The sequence below is a fragment of the Lissotriton helveticus genome, chromosome 9 (assembly GCF_964261635.1).
Source record: "Lissotriton helveticus chromosome 9, aLisHel1.1, whole genome shotgun sequence".
Classification (NCBI taxonomy): Eukaryota; Metazoa; Chordata; class Amphibia; order Caudata; family Salamandridae; genus Lissotriton; species Lissotriton helveticus.
Genome location: NC_136070.1, coordinates 519639478 through 519651564, shown reverse-complemented (window position 1 = coordinate 519651564; position 12087 = coordinate 519639478).

Here is a 12087-nt window from a genome sequence, read left to right as displayed (position 1 = left end):
CCCCCTTCACATCGCAAGCCAAACACAACATATACGGCGTTTCCCAAGGCTCTTCCCTCAGCCCAACACTCTTCACTCAGCCCAACACTCTTCAACGTCTACATGTCACCACTCGCACACATCATCAGATCGCACATCAACATCATCTCCTATGCCGACACCTAGCTCATCCTATTGCTCTCAGCCGACCCCACCATGTCAAAGACTAACTTCCAGAAGTGCATGAAAAGCGTATCAGCCTGGATGATGGAAAAGTGCCTTGTGCTTAACACGAACAAGACTGAGCTCCTCATCTTTGGCAAACACACTGCCCTGTGGGACAACTCCTGGTGGCCTTCAGAACTCGGACCCACCCCCTGCACCAAAAGACCACTCCCACAACCTCAGCATCATCCTCAACAGCAAACTATCAATTAAACGCTTTGTCAATGCTGCCTTCTCAGGCTGTTTGCACATGCGCCACATGACTTTCAAGTGGCTGCCCATCAACACCATGAAGATGGTAATGGAGGCCCTCATAACCAGCCGATTACATTACGGCAACACTCTATGCAGGGACCACCTCCAACCTCATGCACAGACTTCAATTTATCCAGAGCACTGCAGCCAGGAATGATCTTCAACCTGCCAAATAGAGTTCACATCACCCAGCACCTAAAGGACATCCACTGGCTTCCAGTTCAGAAGAGATGCCACTTCAAGCTCCTAACCCACCCCTATAAAGCACCCCATGACCAGAGACCTGCATACATGAACCAGCAACTGCACTTCCACCGACTACCCAGGAACCTCTGCTAAGCATGCCTTAACCTCACAGAGATCCACTGCATACCCCAAAGCTGCCCTGGAGGAAGACCTTTCTCCCACCTCGCCACCAAAGCCTGGAACGCCCTCCCCCTCTACCTCGGCACAGCACCCTCACTCACTGACTTAAGGAAAAGCCTCAAGGCCTCGATCTTCGAGTAAGCCTGGCAGAAAGAACCTGGATACCCTCACGGGTGACAAGTAGCGCTATACAAATACCTCTTGATTGATTTATTGTAAAGCTCTTCCCCCACTGAGAATGTGCCAGGATTTTATTGTTAGAAATAAGTTTACCTTATTTGAAGCTTTTTCCTCATTTAGTATGTATCACTGAGTTATGAAACAACCAGAGTCAAATACGGAAGCATTTTCATCATGAAGGATACCTGGGTATCTGATGCATGCATGGGAATTCAGGACTTTAGTAGGCCTCGGCTCTTGGTGTGGCGCGTCTGCATATGATGGCTGTGATTGGCTAACTGAGACTGTGTCTGGAGATCTGAGCGAGATCTGAGCCTGTACTTAGGATTATCAGATGGAACTTGCATATTTGACTGAGTAGCTTATGCCTACAATCATATTCCATCATTGCATAATATGGCATAATTTTTGGCATTTCCTGAAGCTCCATTCTTAGTAGATGGGTGGTAACTAAATTAGACATGTATCTGCCTACATATGATTGGAGCAGAGGAGGAAGGGGACAGTATTGGGAGCCGGGAGAGTGAGTGATTTGGTCAGTGGCGAAGGAGTAGTGTTTAGAAGAGATGAGGACAGTGAAGCAGGAACAGGGAAGGCGAATAATGTGACACGGTGAAAGATGATACAAAGCATGGTGATGGTCACTTTGATTAGTCACTGTGCAAAGGAACAGGCAAAAAAGAGAAACAACATACAGAAACTGGGTAACTGCTCAGGGACAAGGCTTCTCAATGAAGGAAAGGGCACAGTGACGGGTGCTGAGTGGCTAGGTGCGAAAGGTATAAATATCACGGAGAGAAGAGAGATATGCGCAAAATGTGGAGAGCAGTGCATAGAAAGAGGGAGGCCATGTTAGGATCAGAGAGTGGAACATGGAAAAGCAGGTTCACAATTGTCTCCTCAGTGGCTTAGTAATACAGTGTACATTAGGAAGTGCTAAAAGTAATTCCCTTTGTCCTCCAATGCGAAATGAGTGTGCATTCATTTGCATGGTGGATTGTCCTCATGCAAATAGGGGAAACGTTTACTCAGGTGCCTGCGGCATAGAACGGATTCTAGCGCACGGGCAAAATAGTCTGCGGAAGGGCAAGGCATTAACTGTGCAATACCATTGAGGGAAAGACCATTAATGCACCCCTGAGGGTGACATCTGAGAGGATGCATTAAAGAACTCAAGGATCCACTATCATCCCATTCACGGGTGCTATTATAAACGTAACAATGACGTGTCCAAGCCGTAGGCTACTGCATGCATGCAGTGGACCTCAAAGCAGCATTTGAACCGCTTCTTCATGTGTCCTTGTAGTACTCTGTCCAGGAGCAGCACCTGCTCAAACTCAGGCAATCAGTGAGTCATTCAGATCTTTCAAAAGGGAAAGATACATCAGGCCACACAATCTTCTCACACACCAAGTTCCTGATTCTGAGGTAGACCAGCCAAAAGGCTTGCTTTTGTGTCTTAGCTTTCTTGATTACAGAGGGTCCAGAGACAGTAATCTGTTGTGCTTACAGACATTTCAATACCTAAAAGATAATTTTACAATCCTGAATGAAATCTATGATCTACTTGGACAGACACTGCTTTATGAGCAATGTATTTCATGAGATCTTGGCTGATGTTTATATCTAGTCGTTGACTAGTCTAGAGGAAATGTACCTAGGGCCTTAAGCACATGTCCTTCTTCTATTTCCATACATTTCCATGGCCGCAATCTATCATGAGATGGGCAAGTGCAAATAAAATAAATAGAGCTATTTTAGCATGTAATGCATCCTTATATTTCATCAACTGTAAAAATTGTGCAAAATTCAGTTTTTAAAGTGGGATTTTAACATACTTTGTAGGCTGTTTTTCAAACCCTAGGAGGCGGAATGATTATAGACAGTATCCCACAGTCTACCCCAGTGCGTGATACGGGCACAATGCACAATTTAAAATAAAAGTGTCACAACTCACATGCAAACATCAATGAAATTACATAAATATTTTTTAGCAATTTTCCATCGGCTCACAGCATGTTTCAAATAATACTACTTTAATTAAACTCGCCTTTTTATCGTCGTCTAAGTACTGTGCATTTAGGGCGTTTAACATTCATAAAATGGTAAATTAAAGTCTGTGTAAAACTTTTTTTTTCAAATGATAAATGTACAGTATAAAGTTCCTTTCAATTTTAAATAATAGTGGAGACAATGTTGAATAATGTTTTGTTTTTGAATGCCGACCACTTTTTTCAACTATAATGTTCTTTTCTTGTTTGCATTCATGCATACTATTAAAGTGGCGCAGACAGGGCGCACAGCGCATTCGAAAATCTGACTAATAATATATTTGAGACACTTCAATAAATGGAATTAAGTGTTAGTTTTATTAATGCTTCCTTTGTTAATGCAAAACCCGGGTTCCTTCAACCTCTGACTCTGAGCAATGACAAGCTGAGGTGGAACAGCATGGTGCTGAAAGAATTTTTCAACAGCAATTTGCTTGTTCCAATTTGCTTTTCATGCTTTGTGATCAGGATTGCTATGGAGCCTGCAAAGGATCTATTTCTATTAATTTGGCCCAGTCACCTCTCTTGTTCTAGCCATATTTAGTTTCTCTGGCAGTTCCACTGAGTAAGTTAATTGAGTCAGAAGTGGCACCAGCAGCCTGTATGTAAGTTCTAGTGTTTCACATAGAAAAGTGACTCCTATTTGCCACAGAAACAGATATGCTGCACCTGCCGAGAAGGTGAAGAAATGTTTCACCTAAAATCTGGGGGACACACGCACGCACGCACACACACACACATACCAGTTTAAAGAGAAAGAGAGAGATATGCCGAGAGGGAAAAGACTGAGAATAAACACAGATGCAAAGAGTGCAACATGCTACTGTTGAGTGAAATAAACTCGAGCGGGTCAGGTTGTGCCTTCACTTTCCCAACAATGGTAATAAATAACATATCACCCAGACACACACATAGTTCATGCAATGCTGGTTCTTCATGTTTCATAGTCATAAATAAATATGTTTAACCCAAACCAGGTTACAAATTATTAATGACCTGTTTACGAGTTTGGTGGTGTGGGGCAACCCGCCACTCACCACTTCGCTCCCACAACACCAAACCCACCCACCTACTAGATTATGAGTAATTTTGCTGTCTAGCAAGTTGGGGGCGTGGTGGTCTAGCGGCGGTACAGTTTAAGGGCTCATAGTGAGCCGTATGACTGCACCGCCATGGAACTGCCTATGGATGTTCCTGAACGCCATTAACTGAGCGGTCCATGCCATGCAGGAACAAGGGTGCATTCACACAGGGGGGGGGGGGGGCACAAAAGGTGCCCCATGCATGCACCCTCCTGAACAGGGGCAACAGGGCGGCCTGTAGGGCCCCACCTTTGCTTCTCCGCCGCTAGCCTTTTCATGGTGGGCTCATCTCCATGAAAAGGCTGGCGGTGGGGAAACTCGTAATATGCATGATGGTGGCACAGCAGCACCGCTATGCATATTGCTGGATCGTGGATCCCTGGCGGTTGCGGCGGTTCCAAAGCGATCCAACTGCCATATTCGGAAAGCGGCAGTCGTATCGCTGATGCGCCGGTCTCCTCCTGCCACCGCACCTCCACCACGGGTTTAGTGGTCCGATGGACCGCCAACTAGTAATTAGTCCCTATATCTATTCTGTGAGGTAAAATCACATGAAAATGGCCTTGTGATCACTGGTGTCGTTTTCCTATGCAAAGTCATTGTAGCATGAAATCCGTGAGGCTGTACACATTGCTTTCTCATGTCAGGTACACTGTACTATGATAATAACATAGAGTTGTGAACTTTACTTTTTAGCAATAAATGTGTGAAAATGCATAATACACTTGTAATAAATACCATGTTATTAGGTCACTTTTATTTCCACTGGTATATCATAGTTAGATAGACAGACAGATCGATAGATCGATAGATCGGTAGATAGATAGATATATAGATAGATAGACAGATAGATAGACAGACAGACAGACAGACAGACAGACAGACAGACAGGCAATAAATGTGTGAAAATGCATAATACCCTTGTAATAAATACCATGTTATTAGGTCACTTTTATTTCCACTGGTATATCATAGTTAGATAGGCAGACAGATCGATAGATCGGTAGATAGATAGACAGACAGACAGACAGACAGACAGACAGACAGATAGATAGATAGATAGATAGATAGATAGATAGATAGATAGATAGATAGATAGATAGATAGATAGATAGATAGATAGATAGATAGATAGATAGATAGATAGATAGATAGATATTCCATTTGGCAGGTGGGAGGCAATAGAATATTATTTTCATTTAGTACACCATAAACATCATTTACCAAAGTCTTTCGCATGAGGCACCAAACAAAACAAAATCAGATCACTTGCACTCTGTATGAAGTGCGCTACCACGTTTTACCCGTCGCCAAATCTCTTTAGACATCCTTTTAAAAGCCTGTGTTTTATTTTGCCAACATCAGTTATTAATTAGGCGGTTGCAGGCATCACAGCTTGGGACGCTTTGTGTGAGAAAGAAATAATTAATCTTTCTATCTCTATTTTGCTGTTGAAACAGTTGCTCTATTTATAACCATTGCCCGCTAGAGGACAGCCACGATCTTTCAAGATTTTGCTTCCATTAGGCCGCTCTTCGCATATTTTCACTGCCAAAGAGCCCACCGCACGATAGCCCTCATTTTTATTTTATTTTATATCACTTAGTTTTTCTTCAGCGCGGACCTGTCCTCAAGCGCTACACAGAAAGTGAAACCCCATAGGAAAACTAACAAGCAGGTGGAAAATGTATTTACGTTAACACCTAGCAGTTAATGTGTAAATGAATTTGCTGTGTAAAGTTACTTGCACCATATTATGAAAAGAACTATACAGCTGTACAATGCCAACTTACCCTTCTTCCATCAGCCTCAATAAATACTTTTACTGAAAAGACATTTTGAATAGATACGTATATTGATTCTTGTTCTGGTATTATGTTGCGTTGTCCTTTTGAAAATCTGCTACTGAGAAAAAGATTGATCACTTTCATGGTTCTATGACTTGCTAGTGCAGCTCCTAAAGTCCAGCTCCTAGTAAGGTAGGAGCAGCTCAGGTTCGTGACGCCATGCTCATCCAGTACCCCCACAACGCCTTCCTGCCTACAAATATAAAATATTGTCGATATCTTCGAATTAAAGCCCTTGCGAATAATGGTGGGTGGCGTGGGTTAGGGGGAGGAGGAAACGAACAGGCACAGAGCCAGACTGACCTCTAGTTACTAAAGAAATCACAGCCTGGATCGTAGGAGGTGGGGTGGGGCAGCTGTAAACAGTGCAGCAGGTGTAGTGGTGCCAGGGGCCCAGGAGTTTGAGGGAAGACACTGCTTAACTCGAGGCAGGTCAGGTCATGAAGGCTCTATTGGCGGTCACCATTCACCAATTTGGAGTGGGCGAATCGCTGCATTTTGAAATGGCTCATCCTGCTGCTAGCAGTCATCCACTACCCCACTCCCTTACATAGGCGCAACGCAAGTCTCTGCAGCCCGTCTGGTGGCTCAGTGGACTAATGCGTCCACTGCTGGGGCCTGTGTTCGACCTCAGGGTCACAGGTTTAAATCTCCTGTATCTACTCAGCGTTTCATCCGCCTGAGGTCGATAAAATGAGTACCATTGAGTTGGGTAACAATAAACATCTGCTATTAAGTGCCAAGATGCTTATGGGTGAACGTGCGCTCTAGAAATACACAGTTAATGTAATGGTGCAGGGCATCCCACCACTCAGCCCCCCTCCCCCTTCAGACTTAAGCCCATAGATAGCTGTGCTATTTAGGAGCTTTGGGTGCCCCATCACATTCTGCAGAGCGGCCCGTCACTTAGTGTTGCAATACTGCTTGCTTAGGGTACCCCAGTGAGCCCAGGAAAACAATGTTGTTTTAAGGCTGAGACTCTCAACGCTGCTATGCAGGCACAAAAAGATACCTGGAGAGCTGGTCTAGAACCAAGACTCTGACAGCTGAGAAGACTATGAACATGTTAATGACCCAACATGAAGTCTGGCTAATACCAATTCACTGACTACCTCCACAGCCAGAGTACCTTCTAAGCATATTCACAATTAGTCAGAAATTACTCATACTATAAGACACTAGGAAGAGAAAGGAAAAAATTAACATTAACAACGATTGGGACATGGTCACATAAGTAACCATCACAACCCAAAGTTCATATGAAGCAAAAATTGTCCGATTTCGTACCAGTAACCTTCATCACATTAAGCTCATGACTTTGGAGCAGCAGCCAAACTTACAATAGGAAAAAAGGAATTCTCTTCCCCTCTTGGTCCCATAAGAGGACCATGGCTCTTATTTAGTTATTAAGTGCTGTATTCCCTGGTAATCTACCTAAACAGCTACCCTAAATTATCATCTGGCCATAATATTGCGGCCATTGGAGGTCAGAATATTATGACTACAAGAATGTAGTGGGCCAAAATACTGAAGGTAAGTATCTAATTTTTTTATGTTTCACTCTCATATAATCTAAATAATAATAATAAGCAAGCTTGTAAAGCGCATGGTTACACTCACTAGTGTGTCCCCGCGTTGTGGCACAGACGCGTCAAAGGAGCAATGGTAGGAACAACGCCCAGAAGAACCCTATATGCGGAAGAGCCATGTTTTCAGTTTCTTCCGGAAGAGTGACTCCGATGGTTCATTACCAAGAAAGAGAGGGAGTGCATTCCAATGCTTAGAGACCAGGTAGCTGAACGAGCGAGCTCCCATTCTTTCTCTTTTAGCCATGGGAATCTTGACCCGACCGGTCCCAGATGATATCAGATGCCGGGTTGGAATGTAGGGGGTAAGTAGATTGTGTAGGTAACTAGGCCCCTTCCCCTGCAGAATACGGTGACTAATACATAAGACTTTAAAAAATATTCTCTCCCTCAGTGGTAGCCAATGGAGAGCAGAAAGGGCATTCCTGGAGGAAGATCTCCTGGTCAGCATCAGAACAAGGCGGGCAGCCGCGTTCTGAATGCATTGAAGTCTGTGTAGACATTTGTTACTTGCTCCTAGGTATAAAGCATTACCGTAGTCCAGGTGAGAAGTTACTAACGCATGGACTAGTGTTTTCCTGGCTGCGACCGGAAGCACATCCAAAGTCTTCCGTAGCCCTTTCAAGGTTCCCGAAACACTTCCCAGCCACCATTCTAGTCTGACTCTCAAAGGAGAACTTGGAGTCTAGCCACATCCCAAAATTCTTAACCAGATTGCTAGGGGAGGGAGTAGGGTCCAGTGTCTGTGGCCACCATGCCGAGGACCAGATAGAGGGAGCTTTTCCCACCACCAGGACCTCGGTTTTACTGCCATTTAATTTTAGACAGTTACTTGTCATCCAGGATGCTAGATCTTTTAAACAAGTAGAGAAAATGCTGGCTGCATCTTTAGGAGACTGTGACGGTGAGACCACCAGTTGCGTGTCGTCAGCATATGACACAACACTGATACCATATTTTTCAATAATCTCCACCAGTGGGGTGATATAAAGATTAAAGAGAGTGGGACTCAGTATAGAGCCCTGGGGGACCCCTTGGGCAAGCGCAATGCATTTGGAATAGTGCGGTCGTTGGGTCACCTGAAAGCTCAGGTCTTGTAAAAAGGACCCCAACCATTCTAGGACCAATTTTTCCAACCCGCCTTCCCTGAAGCGCTGTAGGAGCAGTGGGTGGGATACAGTGTCAAATGCGGCACTGTGGTCCAGAAGGACAAGAGCAACTGTCTGGCCCTCATCTACCTGTCTACGAATAGTTTCCTTTGACAGGAGCAGTGCCGAGTCTGTGGAATACATGTCCCTAAAACCCATTGCCTAGGGTACAGTAAACTATGTCAGTTTATGTGGGCAGTTAGTTGCATATTGACCACTTTTTCGGCTATTTTAGCAAAATAGGGCAGGAGTGAGACCGGTCGGAAGTTTTCCAGCTGACTCGAGCTCACACCCAATTTCTTTTTTATGGGCAGAACAATAGCTTTCTTCCACCTTTTTGGAACCACGCCCTTCTCGAAGGAGAGTTCAAGGAAGTGCCTAATATAAGGTATTAGGATCTCCAGGCTATCTCTCATCACTTTGGGAGTAGTAGGGTCCCTAGGTGAGCCGAATTTAATGCTTAAGGCTATGCCTTTGAGGTCTTCACAGGAGGGAGGATCAAATCTGGGGAGCAGTGTGCCTCCTCCACGTTGGTCCTTCCCTCCCGACTGGAAATCCCATAGTGTGCCTCATCCGGCAAGGTAGTGTAAATCCTTGCTACCTTCTCAGCAAAGACATCTGCCATTATATTACAAGAATCCACAGAACTGCTGTTGGGAGATATGGTTCTTGCTAGTGATGATATATCTTTGAAAACCGTAAAAAGTTCTCTGGAAGAGTTCTCAGCTTGTTCTATCCTGTCACTGTTATGGGTGGCACAAATTCTTCTTATAAGGGAGTGATAGTGTTTTAGATTAGTTTTGTATTCAGCCTTCCTGTGCTCTGAAAAATCTTTCCTCCACACTCGTTCTAAACGCTTGCATGATTTCTTTGCTATCCTTAGTTCTTCAGCAAACCAAGGGGCAGATTTTAACTGTCTACTCAGCGCACTAAAGGACCACGGGGCTACTCTATCAGGTGCTTCCGTAATCCATTCATCTACTGAGCTACAGACAGTCTCAATATCGTTGCCTCCAGGAGGCCCGCACTGCTGGAGGGCGTGATTAAGGTTTGCTGGTGAAAACCTAGCCCACTTCCTATGAGGCCTACCTAAGCATTTAGTGCTTGTCATTGGAATGGTGGGTAACAGGGCGCGAAAGGGAACCAAATAATCGAAGATTAATATATCATTTACTTTCATATTATTTTTGTTATGGTGTTTAAGTGTATTGTATTATGTTTTATTTTATTACAAGTGTTAGTCTAATATTTATTTTGTAAAAATATTATTGCAATCTTTTTAATTGGGGTTGTTAGGTTTGCTGGGGGATTGGGTGGGTGGTGTTTTTATTTATATATTAGTTATTGTTAGTTGGTTAATTTGTTGCTGATCAAAAATAGTACTTATTTGTTTAAATGCTCAATAAAGTTTTACATTTTGTATCAAATATTACTTTTCGGTTTTCGGATTTATTTGTGGACTGAGTGAGTAGAATTGTTATCCTATATATTAATGCACAGTATATAGTAATAAATGTTAAATAATTAATGTATTTTTCAAATATTTAAAGTGTTGTTTATTTGCTTAACTGTTAGCAAAAATATTATGTAATAAGTATTAATTTTAGGCCGTTGCGTTCATTGTGGAGTAGAGTCTTAATTATATTATATTTAATGTTATTTGAAAGGTGTACTTTAAAAAAAAAAAAAAATATATATATATATATATATATATATATATATATATATATATATATATATATATATATATATATATATTATGTATTAAAGTTCACCTTTGAGTTGTGGAAGTTATTGGGTGGGTAGTATGTTAAATAAAATATGCATACATTGAGACTGATTAATTAATGTATTAATTCCACCGTTTTTAAAGTCAATTAATCAACTGTATTTGTATGTAATATTTGGCTTTAAAATATTTCTTTACATAATTTTAAGTACTTTGTATTATTTGATGGATTGATGGATTATTGGGTTTATTGTGAGTTTGGTCAGGTTTTTATTCACAAAATGATTCATATTTATGGAAACATGTTTGTAAGGTAAATTTTAACGATCTTTCTTTTCCTATTGGTAATTATTCTTTGTCATAGACATTTGTTTAAGTTTGTTTACATTTTTTGGAGGTGTACTGTTATTTTAAAAAAAAATTTATTTTTATCTTTATTAAATATTCTAAAACATTGAAAAAAGTTTAAGAAATGTTAATTGTTTTTAGGAGTTTCCTTTTTTCAATTTTGAAGTATTTTTAATGGCTAATTATATTGTGTGGGTGAATTGAAAGTGATGCACCCCCACCCCAATGTGTGCACTTTTTCTAATGTTTTTTAGGCTGGAATTCGAATAGCAAACCTGAACCCCTAGTGTATGCAATATCCCCATAGTTTATAGAATTGATGTTAGAATGTTTAATGTAACCCCCCATAGTGAATGCACTTTACAGAAATGTTGAAACACTTAAGTTAGATCACTAAATTTGTCCTTTGCCCCATTTATGCATTTTCTCCAGTGCTTATTGGACTGGAGTTAAAATATTAAACCAGACCTCCACCCTCCATTTTATGCACTTTCCCCAGTGTTTGTTAGATTAGATTAAGAATAGTAGATATGACCCCCAATGTACACATTTCCCTCTGTGTTTGCTGGACTGGAGTTAGAATAGTAAATTTGACACCCCTTTGTATGCACTTTGCCGAATGTTTTTTAATCTGTAATTCGAATCTTATATGTCTTCCCATTCTCCCTTCATGTATTCCCTTCCCCCATTTATAGTTAGTCTGCAGTTACAATAGTACATTTGAGACCTCAGTGTTTATTGGGCTGCAGTTAGAATAGTAGATCTGAATGCCCCGGCCCTAATATATGCACTTGTCCAAACATTTGCTAGACCGGAGTTAATTTTGTAAATATGACCCATCACAATGTTTACACTTTCCCCAATGTCTGTTAGACTGGAGTTAGAATATCAAATCTGCCCCTCCCAAAAAAGGCCCCCATAATGAATGTACTTTTCGCATTCTTTGTTGGACGAGAATTAGAACCGCATATTTAACCCCCTACCCACATATATGCATTTCCCACCATCTGTTAGGTTGCACTCAGAATAGTAAATGGTACAGCCCCACCTCCATGTATGTATTGTTCTCCATGATTTTAGAATTTCGTTTAGAGGAGTGTATTTGAGCTGATTCTTATTTATTTTTTAATTGTTTTGTATTGTAGTTTTTTATTTAATTATGTGTTTGATTAAATATTTTAAGGGTATTTAATTTATATTTTTATACTATTTATATTCCTTTTAATTGTCTTGGTTTTTTCTAATTGTTTTGTGTTTTTCTTAATTTTTTTGTATCTGGCAAATATTATTT